Source organism: Lycium barbarum, chromosome 7, assembly GCF_019175385.1.
Source record: "Lycium barbarum isolate Lr01 chromosome 7, ASM1917538v2, whole genome shotgun sequence".
NCBI classification, from domain to species: Eukaryota; Viridiplantae; Streptophyta; class Magnoliopsida; order Solanales; family Solanaceae; genus Lycium; species Lycium barbarum.
Genome location: NC_083343.1, coordinates 110,125,894 through 110,140,896, shown reverse-complemented (window position 1 = coordinate 110,140,896; position 15,003 = coordinate 110,125,894). Strand labels below are relative to the sequence as shown.

At 37.4% G+C, this 15,003-nt stretch overlaps 1 long non-coding RNA gene across 1 annotated transcript; it reads right to left on the bottom strand.

Annotated features, from left to right (window-relative positions):
- Nucleotides 1–6,956: 6,956 nt before the first annotated feature.
- LOC132602692 (uncharacterized) lies at nt 6,957–7,313 on the bottom strand. The gene is made up of 3 exons (XR_009567864.1): nt 7,266–7,313; nt 7,109–7,180; nt 6,957–6,999 (listed from the first exon to the last, which is right to left on the bottom strand). It is a non-coding gene; the product is annotated as an uncharacterized LOC132602692 (long non-coding RNA).
- Between the last annotated feature and the right edge of the window lie 7,690 nt (nt 7,314–15,003).

The following is a 15,003-nucleotide window of genomic DNA, read 5'->3' as shown; positions in this document are numbered from 1 at the left end:
TGTTTGTTTGTTTGTTTGTTTGAGATTTTGACTATGCATTTAATTTTCTGTCCCCTTCACCTTGTATTACTTATCGTGATGCTCCTCTCAAATGTGATCAACTTAAACTATGTTGGTTAAGCCATTGACTACAGAGAAATACCAGGACGCACAGGATATAGAAAATTTCCATTCCTAAGGAGATCTTAACCAGAGAAAAATTAACTATAAGCAAACATATACTAAGAGAAAACAGTGGCAGATTGGACAATGTTTTACTTCCATTAAGTGACTTTAAGCAGGTTCTTCCACTGGAATTAAAATGTTTGTACTTCTGTTGCTTCTTATTGGGAATAAAATAGACCCGCAAAATAATACTCACGGCATTAGTGATAAACGCGGAACACTAAGTTATGGTTAAATCAGCAAGAATAAATGCAGCAATAATGACACCAAGATTTTACGTGGAAACCCTTCTGAATAAGGGAAAAAACCACGGCCAAGAGGAGCAGCTGATATCACTATAGTAAGGAATTTTACACTGTGTAGTAACGAGTATAAATACTCCTAAGACCACTACACCCACAAAAGAAATAACACTCTTTTGATTTTCCACCTTACTACAATATCACTCACACTCTATTTTTCTTCACAGACTATTTTCTCACAGTCTATGGAACACCTCACTTTGCTCTCACTCAGATGTATTGTCTGAGATTTTGGTGTGTATAGCAAATGATCTTGGTGATGATACAAATGAACCATAGGCCGCCTATTTATAGGAATGAATTTCCTATGATGAGGTAAGCGCTTACATCACGACTATGATGAGCTAAGCGCTTACATCACGACTATGATGAGGTAAGCGCTTACATCACGACTAAGATGAGGTAAGCGCTTACATCACGGCTATGTGAACAAAAGAATTGACTTGTTGGCCAATTCCACAATTGCTACCAATGTGATTTTGTCAAAGGAAGAAAAATCTTCCTTTCTTAAAATATGGGATAGAGGACTGGACCCCACAAATCTCCCCCTCCAGTCCCATTCACCTGAAGGAGGGTACACTGGCTTCTAATTTGAGTGCATGCCGACAAGTTCTTTGCACGATTCAAACTTGTCTCTCGGTACCACCTTGGTCAGCATATCTGATAGTGCGACACACTTCTGCAACTTCGACTGCCATGGTATAGCTCCCCCTGAGCTTCCTCTTAGATACCTGAGTATCCACTTCATAGCTTCCCAATGCTCTTTCCCTGGATTTTTGAGAAATCTGCTAACAACACCGACTGCATGAGCAATATCTGGTCGAGTGCATACCATTGCATACATCTTGTTGGTACGAGTTTTTCGAGCATACAAACTTTCAAGATGCTTCCATAGGGTCCGAGCATGTGTCTCCCCAGAAATATGGTTCAACACATTATCGTCAACCCACTGTCTAATAAAGCCGCAAACCTGCCGATGCAACAAATTCCACTCTTCATCTGATTTATTATCAGGCTTTTTATTGGCAAAGACAGGTTGATGAAAATTCTTGACATAGAGCAAATCTTCCATTTTGCCCTTCCAAATGACATAATTTACGCCACTCAAAGTAACCATTCTACTAGTGTTGGCTTCCATCATTTATCACAAATACAAATACTATTTTATTCGAATACCAAAGTAATTCTTTTCTGATGTGGAAGTTCAGACTGTGCTGCAACCACAGAGCATACTCAGACAGAACCTTGGCTCTGATACCACTTGTTGGGAATAAAATAGACCCGCAAAAATAATATTCACGGTATTAGTGATAAACGCGGAACACTAAGTTATGGTTAAATCAGCAAGAATAAAATGCAGCAATAATGACACCAAGATTTTACGTGGAAACCCTTCTGAATAAGGGAAAAACCACGGCCAAGAGGAGCAACTGATATCACTATAGTAAGGAATTTTACACTGTGTAGTAACGAGTATAAATACTCCTAAGACCACTACACCCACAAAAGAAATAACACTCTTTTGATTTTTCACCTTACTACAATATCACTCACACTCTATTTTTCTTCACAGACTATTTTCTCACAGTCTATGGAACACCTCACTTTGCTCTCACTCAGATGTATTGTCTGAGATTTTGGTGTGTATAGCAAATGATCTTGGTGATGATACAAATGAACCATAGGCCGCCTATTTATAGGAATGAATTTCCTATGATGAGGTAAGCGCTTACATCACGACTATGATGAGCTAAGCGCTTACATCACGACTATGATGAGGTAAGCGCTTACATCACGACTAAGATGAGGTAAGCGCTTACATCACGGCTATGTGAACAAAAGAATTGACTTGTTGGCCAATTCCACAATTGCTACCAATGTGATTTTGTCAAAGGAAGAAAAATCTTCCTTTCTTAAAATATGGGATAGAGGACTGGACCCCACAAATCTCCCCCTCCAGTCCCATTCACCTGAAGGAGGGTACACTGGCTTCTAATTTGAGTGCATGCCGACAAGTTCTTTGCACGATTCAAACTTGTCTCTCGGTACCACCTTGGTCAGCATATCTGATAGTGCGACACACTTCTGCAACTTCGACTGCCATGGTATAGCTCCCCCTGAGCTTCCTCTTAGATACCTGAGTATCCACTTCATAGCTTCCCAATGCTCTTTCCCTGGATTTTTGAGAAATCTGCTAACAACACCGACTGCATGAGCAATATCTGGTCGAGTGCATACCATTGCATACATCTTGTTGGTACGAGTTTTTCGAGCATACAAACTTTCAAGATGCTTCCATAGGGTCCGAGCATGTGTCTCCCCAGAAATATGGTTCAACACATTATCGTCAACCCACTGTCTAATAAAGCCGCAAACCTGCCGATGCAACAAATTCCACTCTTCATCTGATTTATTATCAGGCTTTTTATTGGCAAAGACAGGTTGATGAAAATTCTTGACATAGAGCAAATCTTCCATTTTGCCCTTCCAAATGACATAATTTACGCCACTCAAAGTAACCATTCTACTAGTGTTGGCTTCCATCATTTATCACAAATACAAATACTATTTTATTCGAATACCAAAGTAATTCTTTTCTGATGTGGAAGTTCAGACTGTGCTGCAACCACAGAGCATACTCAGACAGAACCTTGGCTCTGATACCACTTATTGGGAATAAAATAGACCCGCAAAATAATACTCACGGCATTAGTGATAAACGCGGAACACTAAGTTATGGTTAAATCAGCAAGAATAAATGCAGCAATAATGACACCAAGATTTTACGTGGAAACCCTTCTGAATAAGGGAAAAAACCACGGCCAAGAGGAGCAGCTGATATCACTATAGTAAGGAATTTTACACTGTGTAGTAACGAGTATAAATACTCCTAAGACCACTACACCCACAAAAGAAATAACACTCTTTTGATTTTCCACCTTACTACAATATCACTCACACTCTATTTTTCTTCACAGACTATTTTCTCACAGTCTATGGAACACCTCACTTTGCTCTCACTCAGATGTATTGTCTGAGATTTTGGTGTGTATAGCAAATGATCTTGGTGATGATACAAATGAACCATAGGCCGCCTATTTATAGGAATGAATTTCCTATGATGAGGTAAGCGCTTACATCACGACTATGATGAGCTAAGCGCTTACATCACGACTATGATGAGGTAAGCGCTTACATCACGACTAATATGGGATAGAGGACTGGACCCCACACTTCTAAAGGATTCTGTCCTTGGCATTTTTAGTATTGCAGCTTAGAAGAATCTGAACTAAATGCACCAGCTCCTCTTCATTTCCATTAAAGCAGTTTGCAATTAAGTTGACAAATCCTTCAACCCGTTAAAGCATTAATGATTTTAGTAAGAGAGTGACACAGAGAATATTATTCATAAGAAAGACCCAAAAATTGCCTGTTGATATGTCATTCATAAATTAAGATTCAAAACCAAGTACTCGCGAATTCTCTTTTCATTGATACAATGTAAGCAATATTTGTAATCTGAGCAGGCTAAATAAATTACATGCCTGCAGAAGTAAGTTGCTTAATTGACTAATGAAGAGTTGAAATGTCTTGGCAACATTTAACTAACATCTGTACTAAAAGGTAAATAAGAAAATTAGGACATTGTTGCTAAGAATGCAGCAAGCATTTCTACTATTTATCTAAACAATTTAGTTGCACAACCTAATTGTATAAATTGCATACAAACAAGTAAACATGTCTAGCACTTTCGTGCTTTAGATGTAGAAATGGCACAAGGTAGGCTATTGGAAGGACACTGTATTTAAAACATATCCAGTTTTAAGAAATTATTTAAAGTTCACTATTATGGAAAACTTCAGACTGCACTCTGACCGTGTTACATCTTCTTCTTGAACCACAGTAGATGAGTTGATGCCATCTGATGGATTTTCCTTCGAACTGATTAGCGGGGTTCTATTCCTTCCACCATTATGAGTTAAGAAACCATGCTTTTATGCATAATCAATCCTCAATTTATGCATGTTTGTCATACCATCTTTATGAATACTAAGAATATCGGCTTCCCTAGACAAGACGAATGTAGAATCCGCTGATGTTTTCAGTAACGCTAAATACATGTATGATGTATGACAAAACCAACACATTCACTTTAAGCTCCTCATGATTTGGTACGTGAATTATGAATTTAGGGAGCTTTTGTAGTTATAATATGCCAACTTCAGGCCTCCTGGCTGATGTTAGGCTTTGGTAATTCCACTTCAAATCAGAAAGACGGAAGTTTGAAATTTATGTGTGATTTTCACCTTGCATATCTGAGTTTGATTCTGAGGCGGCTAAACTTTAAAAACTTTATAAAGTGTGGCTATTCTTTAAATAAGAGTCTTAATTCTTCATCTGAAGTTAGGCTCTGTAAAAGCCTATCTTAAGTTCATTCTGAAAAGATCAAACTTTAAAGACTTTGTAAATTTTGGCTATTCTTCAGATAGAGTCCAAAATGACTATTTGTTGTAACGACCCAACCCCTTCTTTTGAGTATTTATGTTCTGTCGTTTGATCTCAGGCTTCCTATTAGTTCATATCATGTATTTGGACTTGTACGCATGTTTGGTTTGATGCCCAGGAGGCTGGGGAGGAATTCAGTACCAATGCATGCAACTAGTGAGTTAAGGATTGCAAGAAAATGACTATAAGCCTCGATTTGAGTATTTGCTCTCTAGTTCGTGTTTCATGACTCTGGATAGGTTCAGATGATATTTCTAGACTTGTGTGTATGATTGGTGTTAGTCCGAGAGGTTTGGTGGTGTTTCAGCATTGTTGCACAAAGATTGGAGTTTTAAGGTTCTTTAAGTCTGCTCGAGGTGTCTCTAACTTCATTCTCCTACCGGATGTCCAAACAGTTTTTACACTTTGATGATAAATATTTTCCTGCTTGGCTGCTTCCTTCTGTATCAATGACAATCCCTTGTAAAATTTTAATACTAGTTGTATTTTGTTTATGACCCGTTAACAAACTAAGCATAGAGGCTTAGGCATCATTTTGCATATTCCCGATCAGGTGAGTGAACAGTAACATCACAGTTGATTATAATTATTCGTTAAGAAATATCCAAAGAGTTAAGAGAGCATTCAATCCATTTCTTACAAAATCAAGAATTGTGAAAGAAAAATACATTGTACTTCTTGTGAAGTAATAAGAGGAGCAAATGGCTGATTATCAAGTTTTCTATTTCTATGCTACTATTGCTCCAACAACTAGAATGAATATCACTATGCCTGCAACACTTCCACCCCCTATACCTGATTTCTCACTGACACTACTGTCCAAATTGCTGCTATTCCCTCTGGATTTCTGATTTTCATTGGGGTCGTTTGCAGGGCGTGTGCCAGGTGGAGGGGGCACAGGTCCTGAGCTCCACGGATTACCATTTGATCTGTTATGAAAGATTCATAAATCGCGATAACAATTAGAAAGAACTCCCCAAAGAATTTGCAAAGGTGAATAATAATTATTGCAAACTGAGACACTTAATGCACTATCCCTTTTAGCTGACCAGGAATCCAGCCAGTAAATGGATTGTTTTCAACATTCCTAAAGCATAAAGGAATCAACATGATTTTCTACCAATCAACTTAACATAAGATATAACATCGACAAACATTTGGGACACAACTTACAGATCGTCAAGGGGAAGATTGGCGAGGATGTCAATAGTTCCTGTAAACTCATTGTTCTGCAAATACCTGCATATTATAACTATAAAACTTCTATATTTGATAGAAGCTCAGAAAATAAAAAGACGGCAGTACGAAAACTCTTATCTTACATTTGTTCATACTCGTTACTGACTGGAAGCTTTGAGGAAGATTACTCGTCATAGACTTGAAAGAGAAATCCCTGAAGCATTAAAAAGATCAAACAAACTATGTGACAGAGAGTGATAAATTACAAAACTATTATCATTAAACAAGAAGATTTGATAAGGTACATGTCAAAAGGTGGGCCATTAGATGTCATTTTGAGGTTAATACTTGGTTAAGAACAAGTCTAATCCAAGTAGCAACTTAATTCAATTGGCATAACTTAATACTTCAACAGAACAGACAGTGGCGAAGCTAGAAATTTCGCTAAGGGTGTTCGTATTTATAAAAAATAAAATTTGACCTATATACATAGTATGATTTTCTATACACATAATATGATTTGCCGATAAAGGGTGTTCAACTGACCATCCTTCAATCAATATAGCTATGCCACCGATATCAGACCAAAGACACGAATCTCACAGTAATATGGGAAACGACACACGTGTGTCTAAACCTCTTTCTCCAATCAAGGCAACAACTTAAATAACAGAATAAGTGTACTTTCATGAAAAGATTTTAGAACAGAAAATTATTCTCATTCAGATCATAATAAGGCAATATCAAAACTATGATGAAGTGACAGGAGATGGATAGGACTTACAATGTGTTGAGAGTAGAGAGCGAGTCAATCACTGATCCTTGGATTTTATTGTGACTGACATTTCTACAACCAGACAGAAACATTGCAGAGAATCATAAGGATCCCCGTAGAGATTTTAGAGGACAAAGTATCTAAATTTTTAAAAATTATCAAATTTAAGCATTTTACTTACAAATACTGGAGGGAGGTCAGCTGTGAAATGGAACGTGGGAGGCCACCACTAAAACCACTAGCAGCGAAGTTTCTGCATTGCAAGGCAAGTTCCAAGAAAGATAAGAGGACGAAAATAGAATCGCGAAGGAAGAAGATATGCAAATAATCACACATACAATCTTTGCACATTTGGAGGAAGCTGGTAAGGTAACTGGATCATATTGTTATTGGTTATGTCACTGCAACATTCACAAGAATGACCACGTTCAAAAATTCAACATAAATCCAATTAATAAGGAACAAACAATCGAAGGCCATTCATCTTACAACTCGGTCACAGATTTTAGACTATCTAGCTGGTACCCCATTGAACCTGATAGCCCAAGACCTGATATCTTGCTGAAGGAAAATGAAAGAAAACTAATCATCAGTACATACCTAGTCAATAATTGCAAAAAAATTGAAGATAAAAAGGAAGACCGAACCCCACATTTCAGTTACTTTATTGCCCGAGCAGGTAATGCCTGTCCAGGACTCTCCACAAGGATCACCGCCATTGGCACTCCATTTTGTCAGTTGCCCTGGTGAGTTTAGGCTGGTATACAGGGCTCTCAGAGCAGATGCTGAAAATCAAAGTGCCGCCAACTATATTATCTTGAAATGAAGACATATCAAGAAACTGCTTACAAGAATAGAAGGATTTTACTTAGGACAAACTGTCACCTTGAACAGCATGGTACAAAGTGGTGAGCAACTTAACTAAGAAACTTTTTGGATCATATCAGCAGTCAAAAAGTGATGAGTTATGATATATTGTAGTTTTGATGATTTGACAAACACACCAAGGATCAGGTCCTTGATCAGGTCCCATAGGCACTATACGAAACATGACAGCTGGTAAAACTGTTGCACTGTTCTGGTGTGTCTGCAGTAGTACAGCTGTATGTGTGCTAGGAACTAATATCCCTTGGAAAGTTACCATCCATGGTCACATGTTTCTCACATCCTGTCATACCCCATTTTAACCGGGTTAAAGTAGAAGTACGACATATTGGAGATTCCTGTTTTTGTTTGTGTTAAGGAGTCGCCACCTAATTATTTACGGTGAATTAGGACACCTAAAGTTTATTAAAGTTATGTTTAAAGTTAACTCTGTTTAAGGTCTGCGAAACTTAAAATTCTAGGTAAGAGTTCAATTAGTCTAAAGGGAAGGTATTAGGCACCCTTTAAGACCCATTAACAATGGTTAACTGATAGGACTTATGTTATTTAATTAAGGCTAAAATGTAGATGTAAATATTTAAATATTTAATAAAATACCTCGTAAGTATTGCTAAAGTTATTTAAAGTAAAACTTGTAGAAAATAATAGTTGCATAAAGAGTTTAGTTAAAAAATAAACATGTAATGTTTATATTTGGAGGAAATGACTAAAATTTAAAAGAGTTATTTAATAAAAGTTTTAAAGGTTGTTCTAGACAAATATGTATTTCTAAGTGTTGGAAAGAAACTAAAGTGAAAGAGTTATTCGTTAAATTAGTTTGCCTTTTTATTCCTTAGAATAAGCTAACGTTAGTGTAAGATTTGTGATGTTTTAAATTTCTAAAATAGTAAGCATAAATTATTATTCCCTTAGCCAAAAGATGTAGTCATGCTATTTTGAAAATCAATTACTCAAATAAATGTTATAGGTACTATAAATAGTTTTAAAAATAGAAGTGAATGTAATTTGTGAAATTTAACTACCCATTACTAAACTAAAACCCTTAATGTTACTAAAGTTTACCTCAATTAACAAGCACAAATGTTAGTCATACAATACATGTTAAATGCACACAAAAATAAAAATAGAGGAGTAGATATAATGAGAATGGGCTCAGCCCATTTGGACTGTTGCAATCTGTTTGCAACTGGGCTTCGGCCCAGTAACAATTTATGTATGTTGCTGCTGTTGTCACGCTTATTGGGCTTCGGCCCAGATTTTATTTCCCTGTTTGGCGGTGGATTGGCTGCTACTATATGGGCTGATTCGAGAGAAGTTGTGTTGGGCTTTTAGCCCGACGCCAGGTGCAGAAGGAGATGAGTCCGAGGGACTCGTGTTCGATAGTCATGCATAAGAAATGAAGAAAGCGATTAGTATACGATCGATGAATAATGTTAAACATACGAAATATGAACTCAAAAAACAAATTTACAGATTGTATATTCTATGTATACTCTAAGTATACTTCATGTATACACACTCGTAAGGACGTATAGAAAGTCATGGTGGCCATTTCAGCCATAGGTAGGTCCGACCTATCGAATGTAATATCTATTCCTCTTATAGAACAAATCAGCAGGCAACTAATTTCTCCTCAAAACATAGCATTTATTTTATCAAAGTAGTAACATTTCATAGCAAACAACAAACAACCACAGTTCATAGTAGACTAGCTGAAACTTTCAAAATGCACGAATTATCATGCTGAAATGGGGTAAAAATGTAGCCAAAATCTTCAGGTTCAGCAACAGTAGCAGCAAGGCTTAATACTACATTCTCATCACACGAAGCATCTGTTTCTTTCAAAACCAGTGGCTCTTTAGGTATGGTGTTGACATCATATTATAGCAACCAACAATTAACAAAGACGGACACGATGATGGGCATGGAACAGCAGTATAGGGAGTTCTTATGAGCATAACCATGGTCCCAAACAAACAACATGACAGCCCAGCAGATAGTCAGTGGACATTACAAGAAAAACTGCGCAATATATACTAAAGCAAACAACATTGGCATGGCAATCACAATGGATATCTTAAAAGGTCAACTTATCACGAAATCATGCACCTCACCTCTAGGTAAAACTAAGTTGACAAACCAGAAGAGACTACTCATTTTAGAAGGCATGTTCATACTTCGAAATGGACAGAGCCTATTTTAAAACTCATATTTTGACGCACTCTATTGCATAACTGTGATTGGTCTAGTACAGATATTCCTAGCCTCATGTCTTTAAACACAACAATCATATGGTTGGATATTAACCATGCTTGAACAGAACGACACACTCAAACTTTAATTCGAACATAGACATGCTATTCATACAGAATAATGACCACCACTTTAAGCTTTCATTTTTATACTAACAAACATGAGAATATATGCATATCTGACCTTAGAGGGATATATAAGGGGGGTTTTAATGACAACAGCGAAGGAAAGAGTGACAGTGTAATGCAAGTAGTACCATATCATACTTGGGTTTATGGTCAACATTTCATTCACAATTATAAAGAAGGCATAAAAGGCACACAATTCATAAGCTCATTTTAGGCTAAGGTGACATTTAGTCAGTGGAATGCAAAAGCAGGCATGAGGCAGTGACAAACCATAAATGGAGATGCCTGATATTTCAACAAACAGAAACAGTATCAGGGGGGTACTAATTTAATTGAACACAATTGCACTTATAGAGTTTTTACATGAATTATGGTAGATGACATATAATACACTAGGATAAGAATCATTCTAGTGTGGACTAGGAAAATTAAGATATCAAACTTATTTCAAACATGTGCAGGCTGCTAGATCAAGCTGACAGGCTTCAGAGATTGGACAAGCAAATTGTGGATTTCATGGATTCGGTAAATTACTATAATGCAGGGGTTTTAAACAGAATCCAAGTGTGACAGCAAACAATGATTAAGAAGCTTTTAGAACATGGACATACGAAAAGTGACCCCAGGCAATCTGTAAACCAAATCAAAGCCAGGAAAATAATATGTAGAATCAATATGCATGACACGCAAGTCCTGAGATTCAACAGAATTGAAGCAGTTTAAGGTGCAACATAAGAACTGAAGCAACTCAAGGTGCAACATAAAAAAACAGCAATAAAGAACATACAAACAGACCAGTATTCAGCAGCCTATTTCGCATGATCTAAACAAACTAGGTGTTACTAAAGAACTTGTCCTAAAAGAATCAAAGAGCATCCATAAGTTCCTGCTGAGTTTTTTTTGACCTCCAAAGAAATACTTAGTCCCACAAACGTACATTCCTCAAATGGAGATTATTTAACACACACCATATGATCTGTTTTTATGGCAAAGGGAATCCTAGACCCTAGCTTAAAATATTACTGGAAAGCATCAAATAACGCAAAGTAACAACACAAGTAGTTAACAGCAGCCTAACACAGAAGGAGGATTTAAGACTAAATGAGGCCAATAGACATGCTATATAATCATTTCCCTATATCTAAACCAAACAGAGAAATCCTTATTTGAACTTCATAATACTATACAAGTATCGACAAGGGAAATGCTCGACGTCTCTTCTCATAATACATCAACACGACAGATATCAAAATATCAACATAAGCATCAGATATTCAACGTTAACATGCTCCGAAGGCCTGATTTTACGCTAGAGAACTCTAATTCATGATTTTACTTCAAACAAGCAGATTAATTATATGCTACCAGTGAAAGAAAAAAACAGAGAAACGATTAAAGCTTAAGATTCACCAACCTTTTGTGGGTGCAGTGAAGTGGGTGTCGACGTCTCAGATTTATACTCGAACTCGAAGAACCCGATTAAAGTAACAAAAGTTTCCAACCAAAAATAGAGTGATTGTTGGCTGTTTTTTCGAGCAAGGCTATCTTTGATGATTAAACTTGTGTTTTTGTAGGGAATTTTCTGGTTCCAGCCCCTTTTTCCGTCCTCTTTTGTCTGTTCGATCTCCCTCTCCCTTTATAGAGTGAGGAGAGGGGGAGCGTATGAGAGAGCTGTTGGGAATGGGAGACAGAGAGAAGTGGAAGGAGCGTGGGTGTGAGGCGTGGGGGACAAGGAGAACGTGAGGAGCAAATGCGTGGGGGAGACAACAGTGAGTAGAGGTGCAGAGGAACGTGAGGGAGAGGAAGGAGAGGTGAGTGGCGGCTGAAGTGGAAAAAGAAAGGGAAAGAGAAAGGGATTAGGGTAGAAGAGAATAAAGGGGTGGGCTAGACCGGGTCGGGTAATGGAGTGGGCTGGTCTGAATTAAAATGGTAGTGGACTGGTCGTGTGGGTAATGGGCTGGTCCGTTTGTTGGTCCGAAAATGTGGTCCTTTCTTCCTTCAATTAATTTATTTGGGCTTTTAACTTAATAACCAGTACAAAATATATTATGTGAATACAAATAATAATTAATATGTAGAAAATAAGGATTTAGCAAAATGTTGTCTTGTAATTAATTTTAACGAGTCCACCCGAAAATGAAACGATGACAAATCATTAAAAATTTGTGATAAAGTGATGCTCATAATGTTGAAAATAGAAGTAGTGATATTAATAGTAGTAGCAATAAAATATTGTGAAAGATAAAGTATTTAGCTCGTCAGTAAATTTAGAAACCCGAGTAAATTAAATAAAAGAGGGACAAAATTGGGTGTTAACACATGCTCTATACCTTGGTCTCATATATATACAACATGTTGGGATTAGTTTGACCTAACACTTGCAAATCTGAAAATTTTATTTCTCTCAAGTGCAGCCGTCACCCCTCTCAAGGTGCTCTCAAGAACAAAGCCTCAACAAGCCAAAGGACCAGATCCCTGAACTGAAGATGCTTCAAGTCCTTAGGTTGTTGAGTCTTTGTTCCTTTGTTCCGTAATTTGTAAACCTACTCTTGTCTTTTAATAAGTTGTTTGTAGGTGCTTGAATTCTAAGGGGGTTGCTTGTAAGAAGTTTATCTTTACAAGTTTTGAGTGGTACACTAGGCTAGAGTTAGTCTAGGTGTATTAGTTTGAAATTCTCAGAAGTTGTTTGTGGGCTGTTCACCTACTTAACCTTTGAGTGGTACACTTGTCTAAGGATAGGCAAGGTGTATTAGTTTGCTTGGCTAGTGGTAGTCGAGAGTTGCTTACAATAGGGACATTGTAAGGGAGAGGAATTAAGAGTTTAATTCCTAGGTTGCAATAGTTTTAATCTGAACATTGCTCAGTTTAGTGAAGCTAGAAATCCTACTGGGGTAGGTCGTGGTTTTTAATTCCTTGAGCAAAGAGTTTTCCACATAAATATCTTGCCTTATTTACTTTTCATTAGTATATGTGAAAACAGCTTAGGGACTAGGTCCCTTAGATTGTTTTGGTGAACTTTAAGGTGGTGAACTCTAAAAGGGTGAACTCATAGGTTCTATCAATTGGTACCAGAGCGGGTTCTTTCTAAAAGGTAATACCTAGAAAGGATCCTTGTCATGGCTAGTTCACCAAATATGGAGAAAAGAGAATTTATCACAAGACCACCAAGGTTCAATGGAAAATGTTATGAATGGTGGAAGGCAAGGATGCGGGATTTTATCTTGACAGAGGACCCTGAGTTGTGGTACATTATTTGTGATGGTCCTCATGTTTCTGCCAAGGATTGTGAGGCTGAAGAAAAGACAGATCTAAAAGAAAAGAAGAAACTCAGTGATACTGATAAAGAAGCCATACAAAAGGATCTCAAAGCCAAGAAAATCCTTATTCGCAGTCTTGGGTCAGAAGAGTATAATTTCATATTCTTCTGCAAAACGGCAAAGGAAATCTGTGATGTTCTCAAAAATGTCTATGAAGAATCTGGTAGAACAAAGCAACTCAGAATTGAGACGCTTACCACAAAATATAATTTCTTCAAAATGAAGGAAAGTGAGTCTGTTCATGATATGTACTTTAGATTCTCTTCCATCATTGAAGAACTTCATTCCCTTGATAAAGTCATTGAGGAGCATCTTTTAATTCGCAAACTGCTGTGAGCGCTGCTAACTTCATGGGAAGTGAAAGCTTGCACTATTCTTGAATCCATGGATTTGGTAGAACTGACACTCGATGAGCTAATCAATGACCTCAAGATCTATGAGTGAAGAAGAAAAAATGAAGAAAACAAGAAGCAAAGAAGGAAGAAGAAGAAGAAGAAGAAAGATGTCAAATCAGAAGAGAAAAATGACTCAAGTGGAGATAAGTTTGATATGTTGCACATTACTAAAGGCTCGTCAAAGTTAGGAAGTAGCAACAGAAATGTCGAAGAAGAAAAAGAGCAGTACCAGGTCCCTAAGGACAAGCTCAACTCAAAAACGAAAGCCGACACCTTGGTTGAGGAAGCTTTAGCTAGCTGGGAAGACTCCTCTGATGAATCTGAAAATGGTAGGGATGCAAGGGAGACATTCATGATGAACACTGATAATGAAGATTCAGGATATAACCCTAACTTTGCCCTGGTGGCAAGATTAAAAGATGAGAATAACAAGGAAGAGAAATATATCTCTGGACCTGAAGAATGGTATTGGACTCATTATGATCAAGCTGGTCATTTTAAGGACTTGAGTAAAGAAAAAGCTCAGTCAGCACGGAGAAACAGAGAGAACATTGAAAGAAAACCAAGACGTCAGAGACCTGGTCCTAAAACAAAGAAGAGCTTGTTACCTGCATGGACAAGAAGACATCTAGTTCATCCACTCTATCATTACTTGGGACCTAAGCTGGTTTAGGTTCCTAAGTTCCGTAAGTAATTGTAGGAGAGGTCTGGAGTGAGAAAGGAGCTGTCAACAAGGTGTTCGTGAATATGACTGCTCTGAGCGCAAAATTTAAGAAATGGTTAATCTTCTCTCACTCAAGGCCTTGAAAGGTGGGAGTATGTCGAGTAGTAACATGAAGAGATAATGCACTCTTTATGTGGACAAAAGTCGGCAAGACACTTTCTCATGGATTTGAATGTGCGTACCATGCTAAAGGGTTGAATTGTAAGTGTACTAAGATGGGTCAGCTACGGGGAGTTGAATATGGCTAATCTTATATTGTCAACAGATAGATGCTTGGTCCCTACCAATAATATAAATGAAAAAGGTACAAATTCTGGAGGACCAGGTTCATATGAGATCAACAGCAAATGACAACAAGTGGTATGCTAAAGATA